This window comes from Aulostomus chinensis, chromosome 2 (genome assembly GCF_037954235.1).
Source record: "Aulostomus chinensis isolate RoL2024-O1b breed Wild chromosome 2, RoL_Achi_v1.0, whole genome shotgun sequence".
Taxonomy (NCBI): domain Eukaryota; kingdom Metazoa; phylum Chordata; class Actinopteri; order Syngnathiformes; family Aulostomidae; genus Aulostomus; species Aulostomus chinensis.
Genome location: NC_141321.1, coordinates 17,359,328 through 17,371,418, shown reverse-complemented (window position 1 = coordinate 17,371,418; position 12,091 = coordinate 17,359,328). Strand labels below are relative to the sequence as shown.

Below are 12,091 nucleotides of genomic sequence, written 5' to 3'. Positions count from 1 at the left end.
ATGTTATAATGACTCATAGAGCTGGCAGCGAGAGTTAATGACTGAAAATGTAACAGAAATATATGAACTGTTCACCCAGATGAAGGGATGATTGAGGCCGTCCATCATTAAACAACACAAGACAAGACGTGTGACAACTCTTTTGCCAGCTGTGTGCCTAATTTCTAAATGTGTCAGTTACACAGGACTGTCACCTCTTAATACTGCAACCATAAAACATGAGTGGATGCCAGCCCAGGGCAACTTTATTAAAAATCTGTCTATACTGCTACACCATGAAGCCCCCACTATGGCACCCCCTCCCTCAAGCCAGCTTCACTGCCCCCCACACCAGTTCCTTTCATTTCATACTGTATTGTCAACCCAGTCTTCAAACCATTGGAAGCGTCCCCTTAAATGCCTCTAGATGTCTTTTCCCTATTACCATGACTTCCACCAGGAAGCCTTCATTTAGTTTGACTCCTCTTTGCACTCACTAATGGACTTGGCCCTGTTCTTCTTTTGTCTTCCTTTAGTGCCATGAAATTCACCTTCAGGAGAGGAAGCCATCATTCCTGATGCTTCTTTACATTTTGTGAATATAGTTAGATGATTCCACCCCCTCTTTTCATTTCTGTTTTCTCTTGGGCTTTATATAGTTTGCATTGTTTCCTCGGCGCACTATATTGACGGTGGTGTCACACTTAAAGAGAGATCTTTCAGAGGAGGCACCAATGAAGCACGTAATCATTTTGAATAGATCCCCTGCATCATATTTGACCTTATTTCTGGTTTCCTGTTAAAACAAAGAAATAGCCTTTTGGCGTTTCTGTCACAGTTAGTGGCTTTTCCTCTACCGAAAGCTAGCAGTTTGTATCTTTAAGCAAGATTATAGGCAAGTTGCTTGATATCAACGAGCAAAATTCAAAGCGCAATGTCGATATTTTCATATTTAGTCACAACTTTAAAGACAAATAAACCCCAGGATTTCTATTGGAGCTAATAATTTGGACACAGAAATTAGAATTAGTCATATTTTTTAATTAATCTGTGTTTGTTGAGACGGCATAATGTTGTAATTATATTCTAATAAAAATGGAAATGGTTAAAAAAATCCTTTGAAAAAGAAAAACACTTACCATTTTAGGATATTCCTTTATAAGTATGTATTACCTTCAAGTAACAATTAAGTGCAATAACATTTAATATAGTATATATGTTCAATATAATATTTGATTCTGAGCTCTGCTGTCTGCTCTGTGTAATTTGGTTGACTCCTGCAACCTTATCGTGCTGCTCTCAGGTACTACAAATTAGCACGGAGTCTTAAGTACACAGTACAGGACATTTATGGAGGCAGCTAAGCGGAAGTTGTTTTTATTTGTAGTTTGTTTGTGTTTTTTAAACAGCTTTCCATTCCTCCCTCTTCCAGTCTTATGATAATCTGTTTCTTCACGTCATCATATTACAATAGTTGGGTGACGTGGCCAAATTTCAAACGAAAATATTTGAATGAACCAGCATCCTGTCTGTATTTTACCTCTTGTATCAGCAGAGGCCGCAGCTGCTCAGCAAAACTTCCTAAAGCTGCTTTAATGATATTTGCCTCCACCGAGGAGTCTGATTTCACCGACATCTGTTGGTTTGTTTGTCTCTCTCTGTCGTTCTCTGTCTGTCAGGAATATGACAATAAAACTGCCTGGCCCATTTTCATGAAAAACTTGGTGGAGGATTGTAGCCCGGGCTCAGGAAGAACCCATTCAATTCTGGGACAGATCCAATCAACAAAAATGTGAAGCAATAAATGGAATTTTATTATATTGGCCTTGGTTGAGATTTATGCTGTCCAAGTGCCCTTTTTTCTGTTCGATTATGTTAAACTACCCAGCCAATTTGTCACCAAACTTGGTGGGGGATGCAGCGTGGGCCAAGGAAGAGACCATTAAATTTGGGGGTGAATAGTTTTATGACTGCTCTTTTTTTTGTGTTGTCCTCAGCAGAGAATGCTTCTAATATATTCTCAAGTCAAATTTTGAACAGCAGATTGACCTGTCGCTCATGATGTTTATCACAAACATTTGCGTCTGTATTTAATTTAATGCAACAATTCATCTTTCCAGCAGACAAGTGGAGCTCAGTAAATCTTGAACCTGCAAGACAAAAACAGACAGTTTGGCTGGGGGGGTAGGTGGGAGTGATGACTCATACACTCACAGTAGAGGTTCCTCCCTTTCCATTTCTTTCAGTGTCCAATCATTTCTTTCCCAAGTGTCACTCATTGCTTTCAAATTAAGTATTTTGCTGTCACCTGTCACCTTTCTTGTAAATGTTCTTAAGATGTAAGGTGAATAAGATTTCATTCATAAAGATTGAGGCTTGAAGATATGATTGTCTTACAGTCCTTAAAGATCTGCTACCCAGTAGATCGTGCAGTGGTTATCAGTTGAGCTGAAACACAGGCATGAACAAGAGGTGCTACTCCGAGTATATTGAGTTGTCCTAATCTTCCCAGAAAAAGGCCTCATGCATAATAAAAAATAGTTTGGTCTTTCATATTACTTTTTCAGAAGGCAAGCAGCCTATAAAATGGCAGAAAGACTAATTGTTGCCTCGGATTGCCCACGCACAGTAAATATTGAGTTATTGGCTCATAGTTTCAGAGTAGAAGCAAATGCCTGCTACTGTATGCCTGTTCTTCCAGGGATCTCCTCAGCACCACCACCACCACAGTGTAAGAGCCAGTGTCAGGACTCCTTGACGTGGGTGGATGCTTGACATGGGCTTTGAGCACCATGTAAAGGAGGACAGGTACTAGGCTTTCCCGCTTTGCAGTAAATTGTTTGGGGTTTTTTTTTGAGAGAGAGAGAGAGAACATGTAGATAACAAATCAGGCCATCCATTTAAGAAAGACAAACCTGCTATGGATTGTTTGAAAGTTGTGACGACGATATGAGAGCAAGAAGGAAAAAATACAAGTGTTTGAAACGAGGGGAGTTGAGTGAGGATTGGATTTAATTCCAATATTAAAAGAAGCATCGTGATGCATCATCAGACAAGCAGGTTTTATTCACATCTCATGCAGCGATGTGCTTGAGATCACAGTAATAGAACGTAGACGAGAAGATGCACTGCTACTTTGGAATGTTGGGAACATCGATTTCTTTTTTTTAATTGTTGTTTTATAGGTCGAGAGTGCAGAGAGACATTAAAGAGCAGTCAAGAAATTGTAAAGGGTTCATTTTATTAGTCAGCCTCAGCTGTGTTGTTCCTGGAAGCAGTCCTTTTGAGACATCATCATCATCATTTTGAAACCATACCTTTACCAGACAGTTTTGGTTGGGGGGAAAAGCACAAATAAACCAAACTTGGAAAAAATAAAGGAAAAAGTTCCTCCCCTCGAGTAGCCCTCTTCTACTACTTGGCTGATCCTCATGTAGACTAATACTGTTCTTGCACTGTCGTCAAGTCAGAAATGGATGTTGTCTGTATTCTGTTTAAAAATTAATTTTGCAATCATCAAGCAGTCCTTTTGATGCCACTATACCTCCTCAAATGATCATTGTCAACTTTTTCTTGTTGTTGTTGCCGGACACATAACTGACAACCAGTTACTTTTGTCATTCAGAAATCCCCATATTTTTTCTTTACTAAAAAAAAAAACAGATCAAAAGTAAATAAAGAAGGAGCAATGATTTGAAAGCAGTCACAGGATCAGCTACTTGGACTTCAGGCCACATTTTCCTCTGAAATGTTAAAGTGATCCAAAGGAGATGAAATTCTAGACTCCAGTCTGATCTTGTGATTGTCTGCAACCATTGTTCAACCATATTCGGTCAACCTGATTCATCAGATAAATAAGATAAAGTCATATTAGCCTGCCCCCCCACTGTAAAACTAAAACAACTAGAGAATAAAGTGAGCCCAAATATTTGGCCAGTTTTTATGAAACCTGGTGGAGGAGAGACGACACTGTGTGACTTTGATGAAATAAATCCCATCCAGACAGTTTATTATTGACACCCTGTTGGAAAATCATGCTATAATGAAGTCAGAAGTCAGTCTCATAGTTTTAACTGGATCCATCACAAGAAATACTGTGAATAGTTTTGTGATTTTAATATGCAGCGAATGCATTTCACATGATGTGGAAAAGGAAATAGAACACGAGGCAGTCTTGGAGGTGGCGGCGTGGCGGTGACAGGCAACCCATTCAGAGTGAACCCCGCGTCTCACCCAGTGTCAGCTGGGATAGGCTCCAGCTCCGGAGGTGTGTTGATGTAGAAGTAACAGTGGCGATGTCTGCATTCTTTACCTCTGGCTCCATGTCATTGTGTTGCTACTGTATTTGTTCCCTATCACATCTGCACAGGGTGTGTTTTTCACCCCTCAGATCCGTTAAACGTTTCTAGCTGTTGACATTTTTCATGTTACTTTGTGGCGTTGCAGCTCATCTAATCTAAAACTTATGGTATTCAGGGAAATGTGATATGTGCGGTCTATAAGCTGTACTGGTTTAGTCACAACATTACACCTCAAAACATTTCATGTGTAAAATAAGTGGATACAAGAGGGAACGTGGACTGTGATAATATTGATGATATTGGGCTGGACCTGAAACACACTGTAGACCAACAGACACTGGTGACAGGTCCAGAAAGGTATTTATCAGGGAGTGAAGACACTAAGAATCAACTAAAGAAGTTCCATTCCATTGTGATATTTATTTGCAATGTCCATGGCTGACATAGTCCCATTTGTTTCAGTGTATAAACTTGACTTGGATATGGTTGTGCAGTACATGATACATGTGCCTCTCTGGCTCATCACTCATCTCTTCTATGCAGGAGGAAGCCTAACTTGCATTTGCTCCTTGTTGGCTGGATTTAGTTTGAATGAGAGAAAAAATAGTGAGATTTGATCACTTGAATGATTTTTGGCAGAAAGCATTTGTTGGTTTTAATAGTGATGTCATATTCTGAGCTTAAATATTTTTCAGTTTGACAAGATAAGCTAATGAGGGACACCTCTTTGGGTCTGGCCTCCTTTGAGCATGACTGGTTGAGTTCAATTGAAAGCATTAACTACTCAGAAAAATATGTGAACATATCAGTAGGATTTATGTTGTACGGATGTGTGGAGCATCGTAGGATTTATGTAGTACGTATGTGTGGAGCATCGTAGTAGTCCTACAACAGTATACTTCAGATTAATACTTACAGCTAAACCAGAAGCATGACTCTGCAGCCAACAGTACAATAGCTTACACTTGGAATAATAATTATGTTTTTAATTTAATCAGCTTAGAATTCAGAAAACTCTACTGTGCGTGTAAGTGAAGCAGGATGGTGCGATCCAAAAGAATGGCTGCTAGATAGAATATTATTATCAGGATAAATATATTATTAGTAGGTGTATTAAGAGTGGCTTTAATAGCATCTAATCAAACCAGCTCCTCTCATCCCCATTAATAGCAGCTGACACTTTCTTATTGTCTGGGGAGAGAATTTGTAGATTCCCAGATGCAACAATAGGCTCATATGCTTAATCATGACTTATAATCAAGTACATAAACAAATAAAAACCCTTCCACCAAACAACATCTCAAAGCCATTATGTAAGTAAATCAAAGTTCAATTCTATTTTACTCTCATGACTAATCCCTATTTTCTTAGCACTCTTAACATAGTAACATTGCAGACTAGCATGCAAAGTCTTGCCATGAAACTTTTTATGTGGATCAAAGTTTTAGAATGCAAAATTTATTTGTGTAGAAATGGTCAAACCCTGATCCCTACATTTTTCCCCACAAAATAAGAGGATTTATCTTGTCTTTTTTTTTTACATTAAACATGAACAAACCAGTCGTCTGTCTGAAGCATTCATCTCTTTCAACACCCTCTTCATCCTTTGGGAGGGAAGTATCCTCCCTGCCGCGTAGTTTGTAGTTTAGTTGACACTCACATGCTATGCTGATTTATTTTAAAACAGTATGTATTAATATCCCAGGGTTTTGCTCAGTATACTACACAAGTATCAATAATGTGCTTTCTCATGCCACATCTCCGAGATAAGCACTGACAGAGACCAAAAAAGGCCAGCTGTCCTCTCTGGTGACCGAGTCCCTCTGACAGGATTTGCTCATTCTCACTTTTTTTTTTTCCTCTCAGATATTAACGACCGATTTCAGATGGGTGTTTTGGGAAGCAAACACTGTTTGTTTTTTCTACATGTGTGGTCTTGTCTTGTCTTACCCAGCTCAAATACCTCTGCAGAAACTTTTATTTAAACTTGTGCCTAAAGAGTGCAAACAGCGCTGAATAGATGAGGAATTAAAGTATTTGTTGCAACTCTACAACATTCCATTGACAAAAGGGAGATTACCTCAACATACAGAGTTAACTGGAAGTAGCCCTCTGGCAAAGAAGTTTTGTCAACATTTTTTTTCTTCTCCTTTTTTTGTTCCTGTATTACTCTCTTTTACTCACGCTGGCACACGGGCGGAATGTTTAGTTTTCTTTTAGTTCATCGGGTAGGTGAGGCGAAAGCTGCTTGCATCCATCTCAGACGTTGCTGGTCACCGTCAACATAATCTTGACAGACTAATTGCAGGAAGCTTTCATGCCTTTTGAGTTCGTCTGCTCTCAGTGGCCATCTGTTTTGGTGTGCCCCCCCCCCTCCCCCCTACCCCACTCTGCACTTCCTTCTACCTGCAAGACCAGTACAAACATCCTCTGTTGCTTTCATTGTAGTAACCTAGAGATAGATGACAAATATAAGTCTAAGTAAATTTAAAATCTCAGCAAATATGAAGTTATGCATACAGTGAGTGTTTTACTCAATGAGATGGTGTGAGCAGCATTGTTATGGCTATAGTCCAGTGTTCAAGGGGTGTTTTTTTTTTTTAGACCCCCCAACACTTCCATAATCACAACCTCTCTCCAGACCAGGCTCTCATGCCACTAACCTGCCCCCAATTCTCATGCCTGCATCTTGCCTTGAACTTTGTATGACAGAGAAAGAAATGCAAACCGGTTAGCTCCGCTCTTGCCATGGCAACGGACGCGACAAGAAAAGCGATCCTGTACCTGTGTATCTGTCTCCCTAATGGTCTGTGTGTTAGTGTAACCAGATCTGTAAAAACTCCCCTGAATGACATTTTAGATCCCCCACTGTAACTGACCTGGGCTGGGGAGTCACAAGTAGGATTTAGGTGAGTACTCAGCCTTCTCTCAGGTTCCTCTTCCCCTTTTCCTAATGAATTCAACCAGAAGAGGACTTGAGATGAGGCCCTCTTTTTCCATTTGGATACCATGTAAAGGATCATTTTTTTGTCTGTAGCATGGACTCTTTGCAAAACCTCATTATTGAAAAAAAAAAGCCAACAAAAAATTATATTTTTTCACATGATGCATGCTTAATTTTTTTTTTATGTAAGTACTATCATTCATATGTAAATGTGACACAACAAAAGAATCTACAATATGTTAACCTTTTAGATTTGAGAAGGAAAAGCTCTCATTAAGAATGCTGCGGGGTGACTGCTGAGGTGTCCTGCATTATAGCACCTTGCAGCCTCACTGTCGGACTGCACCACTCGGACAACTCCTAACTCTCCTATTCCCTCTGCTGGGAAAGGCAGATATTACACACCCTAGATAGAGAACAAGACATAAATTACAGTAATGACTTTTATATCAAATATCATCCTCGTATTTAGGGAGCAAAATAAGCCATCCAGTGTTCAGGCTTAATTCCAGTCTTAAGCTCTGTCTGGGAGGACCTGGACTAGGTGAGAGCTTCGCTGACACTCCCTCTGTATGAGATATCAATGTGAATGACTCACTCCCAAGTAAAGTGTCAATCATCATCACAAATGCCAAACCCATTATCACCAAATCTTTTCAGGGGTTGTTCTGTCCATCTGCTGGTAGAAGTAACTGGCTTTTGAACAAGAGGGAAGTTTTTCATGTTGGACTTTAATGTAGCATCTGGATAAAGGAACTAGATATTAACTTCACCTTATAAATGGCCTTTAAAACATTTAATATATCGAGTTTGGCTGAGTGACTTTAATTTTAAGTTTAGTTCATTTTGTGCATGTGTGAGTGAATGAATGAACAAGGTAAATTAGTGATTATTGTCTTCATTCAATGCAGCAGTGACTCAAATGTGAATAATCATACAGTATTTATATCACCACCAACCCCGTATATGATTATCAGTTGTCTTTTTTTTTTTTTTTTTTAATCACTCACACCATTGAAATAAACAGATATTACCTTTGTTCTTTTGGCCACAGCTTATTCAAGTTGAAAAAAGATTGTTGTGACATGTGCTGGACAGTCCAGTAGAGGACCAGTTTGTCTCCTGGTCGCTTATGTCGACTGTTTTGATAAAAGCCAGCCTACTTTGCTGTTTGTGTTTTCCTTTTCCTTTTTTTGTATTGAATAGCACAACAGGCAAGTTCATTATGCGTGTGACTCATCCCACTAGCCCACACCCCCTCCCCATCTGCTGCTGTGCGCTGGAAAGAAGAGGGAACCGCCATTGATCACTTCTTTCCTCACACATGCACGCACACAACCCACCTTCAACGTCACTATCGATCGACATGTTTAATGTTTTTGTGGGGAATAGCTGGCATTTCCTTTTGTGTCATTTTACATCTGTTCCCTATTGTTGGGTGACATTATATTACAGAGGAGAAATGTGAAAAATAAAAAGTAAAGCAAAAAAATCCAGACAATTTATTCAAACAGTCTCGGACTGTTGAGTCAGTGCAGGGCTGAGATTTCTTTGCAGCAGAGGCAGTCAGGAAATATGTAAGGAAAGAGACATTTTCTGCTTCACCAGTCTTGTTTCTTCATGGACACAATTGGGATAAGAGCTACCTCGATCGATGCAAAGATCGTGCAGAATGGTTGACAGGTATTTGAAAGGTTCATCGATCAAATCTTGCTCTCACCCTTCCTCCTCATTATACTAATAAATAACTGCAACACTGTCATGCACAAAAGGGAAAATCATTCTATATTAAAGTACATTTCTAATAATCTGTCTTTAATTTGGGTGTCAAAGTACCCACTTGGCTTTTTCGTTGAAGGCATAAATTTCATAATCAAAACAAGATTTCAGCTTCTCTGTCCTGATGGTGCCCATGTGCCTGGGAGGTGAGTCGAATCTGTTCAAGCCAGTCAAATGATGAATATTACTGGTGGCTCATGGTGCAAAAGAGTCGTCATTTTTCTCAAAATTAATCAGAAGTGTGTTTTTGGGAGTAGCACAAATGTAACAATCTCTCATTCTCCTTATGAACCAGCTGAACTACAACTTGGCGAAACGTTCAGGTGGCATATCGACAAGTTTCAGAAACTCTTTTATTCAGCTTGTTTCTCAGTTGTCTGTTTACTCGGTCTTGTCAAGTTCATAAATTTAGCTGGTTAAATATGATATTTACCGCATGCGGAGTCATGAATGTGCATATGGACAAGTTAACAGTGACTGAAAGCAGCCTCTCTAACCTTTCAGGTAAATCGTTAAAGTAACAAATGGTACCAAACACAATAAAGAAATCACCTGGAAAGCTCCCCACACGCTGATCCTGTTGGAGATTTAAATAATTAATGAAGTTATGCTGCAGAGTGTTTGTGTGTCATGCATCAGCCTGTGTTTGCGCAGCTTACTGTCTGAACATTGCGCCCTTTAAATAGCAGAAGAAATATCCAGGGTTTGGTTTTTTGGGGGGGCCAAATAGCACAAACTTTTTGTGTTGTATGACGATACAAATGCGCCAACATTTTATCTAGCCGCACCTCTGCCTGAGACGGGCATTTGCTGGTTAAACAGGTTCCAGTTTACAAAATGACAGTTGTGTCAACTGTGCTGTACTTTGTGATGCTTTGCACCCACCTGAGAAAGGGCCCAGCATCTGTCGGGCTGCATTCCATTTAAATTTCATTTAAATGTTGTGCCCACGCAACCATGTCACCAAGCGGTATAATTTTCAAGGCTCAGCTGCAGTCACAGCTTTTACAAAAGTTTCTGACGTGACTGGCCGGGTGCTTTGACTATTATAGTTAACATCCACCACTGATGGTCTGTATTGAATATGATTAGAAAAAAAAAATGATAGAAAATTGTTTACCTTTCCAAGTAGTATGTGATATAGCATTTCTTCCATACAAGGTCTCATCCTATTTGCTACTGTACTCCAGTTTTGCTAAAACCAAAAATCTTTGAGGCCCCTTGAGTATTCCAGACACCTAGCTTGTTAGAATTTGTTATCGTGCATCGAAAAGCCTAGAAATACCACCAGGAGTATGAAAGTTTGCAGAAATGCGACCACTGACGTATTGGGATACTGCAGAAGGAAGAAATATGACATCCACTTTCTCCCAATCATTCTATTAACGACGTTCAGTCAGTTTAATCCTCAATCCTCAGAGTGTCAATGTCAAAGGAGCATTTTATTACACAATAATTACAATCTTCAGACATACTTCTGGGTTTTATTTCCTCTATGTGAAAAAGAGATCCTTAATACCAAATGCTCCACTGTATTCTACTTGCTAGTCACCAACTCTGATGCTGTGGTCGGTGCTGGGTATGTAGCGTAATTACAGTACCAGGTTCCTCCAGCTTATTGTTCTACTGAACTCTGACTCTTGTGACTAGTAAGTATATTAATCAGCAGAAGAGATGTCTCTGGATCTGTCTGGTTCATCTCAGCAGGCGATAAATCAATCACTCCCTACATTTCTTTTGTGGTAATGGATAACCGCTGCACAGCTGCTTGTAATTTTACAAATTGAAAAAAATGTGTATTATATTTCACTGCCAGATCAACGAGTGACCAGATGTGTGTTTTCATGTGGTGTGTAACATGTTCCTCCATTTGTTTTGCCTGCTGTGACAAGATTGAAGTCGGATGAGTGCCGGCAGAGTGAACCAAGTAGTGACATTGAGAATCTTGAAATGATACAAAGAGGCGAGAGGAGCTGCAGCTGAGGGAAAATTTCTGTGGGTTTTGTTAAAAGCAACCCCTCTTGCATAGCATAGTGGTTTGATTCTATTGTTCATATAAAAATATTGATCAGTGTAGCTTCCAACGGATTTTAAATATTGATCGGAAATAATGTGATGCAATGAAGGTCCGTGATATTACTGGTTTGTGGAACTCATTATTAGACCCATCTATTTACTGTTAGAACCACATTAAATTCTGCCAACATGAAATTTCAGTAAATGATGATTAATTTGGACCACGGGGCATTCTTGTGAGTCCTCAACATAAAGCAAGGAAAATACTGTTATTAACACTGACGGCTTATGTAAAGTATGATTAAATAAATATCGGCCCTGTCACGTAGCTGCTGGTTCTGAAAAATGAAGCCATGTTGACCTTTGTCAAACCACCAAACATTTGTTCATTCTTATCAGAACTAGTGACTTCAGAAATCTGAGAAAATGGCCCAACTTCCTCAATACAGGTTATGTTCATTTTGTTCATCATGGTTCATTTAAAAAAAAAAAAAAAAAAAAATATATATATATATATATATATATATATATATTTTCTTTTTAGCATGGCTACCTTGTGATCACTAAGCTAATATCATGCCTGTAGCCGATTCAGCACAGGCCCCACCCCCCCATCGTTCCCATCCCATTTTACACAAACAAAAACAAGTTGGCCTACCTACCAAATTCAAGGGTCAAAGCCACAAACAAATAAGTGACTTCATGCTGGCTGTGTTCACTCTTGAAGTTGAGACTACACCCAAAACATTTTTTGCCTTTCAATTACTTAAAAATTAGGTGTCTGGAGCTCCTGCAGATGTTTTTTTTTTTCCCTCCTGGATCAATTCTTCACAACTCCAGAATGCAGGAAGGGCCAGACACCTATATTTAGCTAAAAAACTAATGGCAACTGACTGCTAAAAATTTGCAAACTTCCCAAAAACATCCACTAATGAATTCTAAAGTGCATCATCTGGTGTCATCCATGCCAGGGTGTTACAGTTTGTTTTCAGCTCAAATCAAAGTGTTTGTGGATTACCGAGCATACAACTGGATAAAGGAGACGTGGATTATACTGGATGATGAGCTTGAG

The 12,091-nt window shown here is 39.3% G+C and overlaps 1 protein-coding gene across 1 annotated transcript in view; it reads left to right on the top strand.

The window, feature by feature from the left end:
* The window catches only part of mettl15 (methyltransferase 15, mitochondrial 12S rRNA N4-cytidine), a 39,548-nt gene that overhangs the window by 13,473 nt on the left and 13,984 nt on the right, over positions 1-12,091 (top strand). The gene's annotated exons all lie outside the window — the stretch shown is intronic.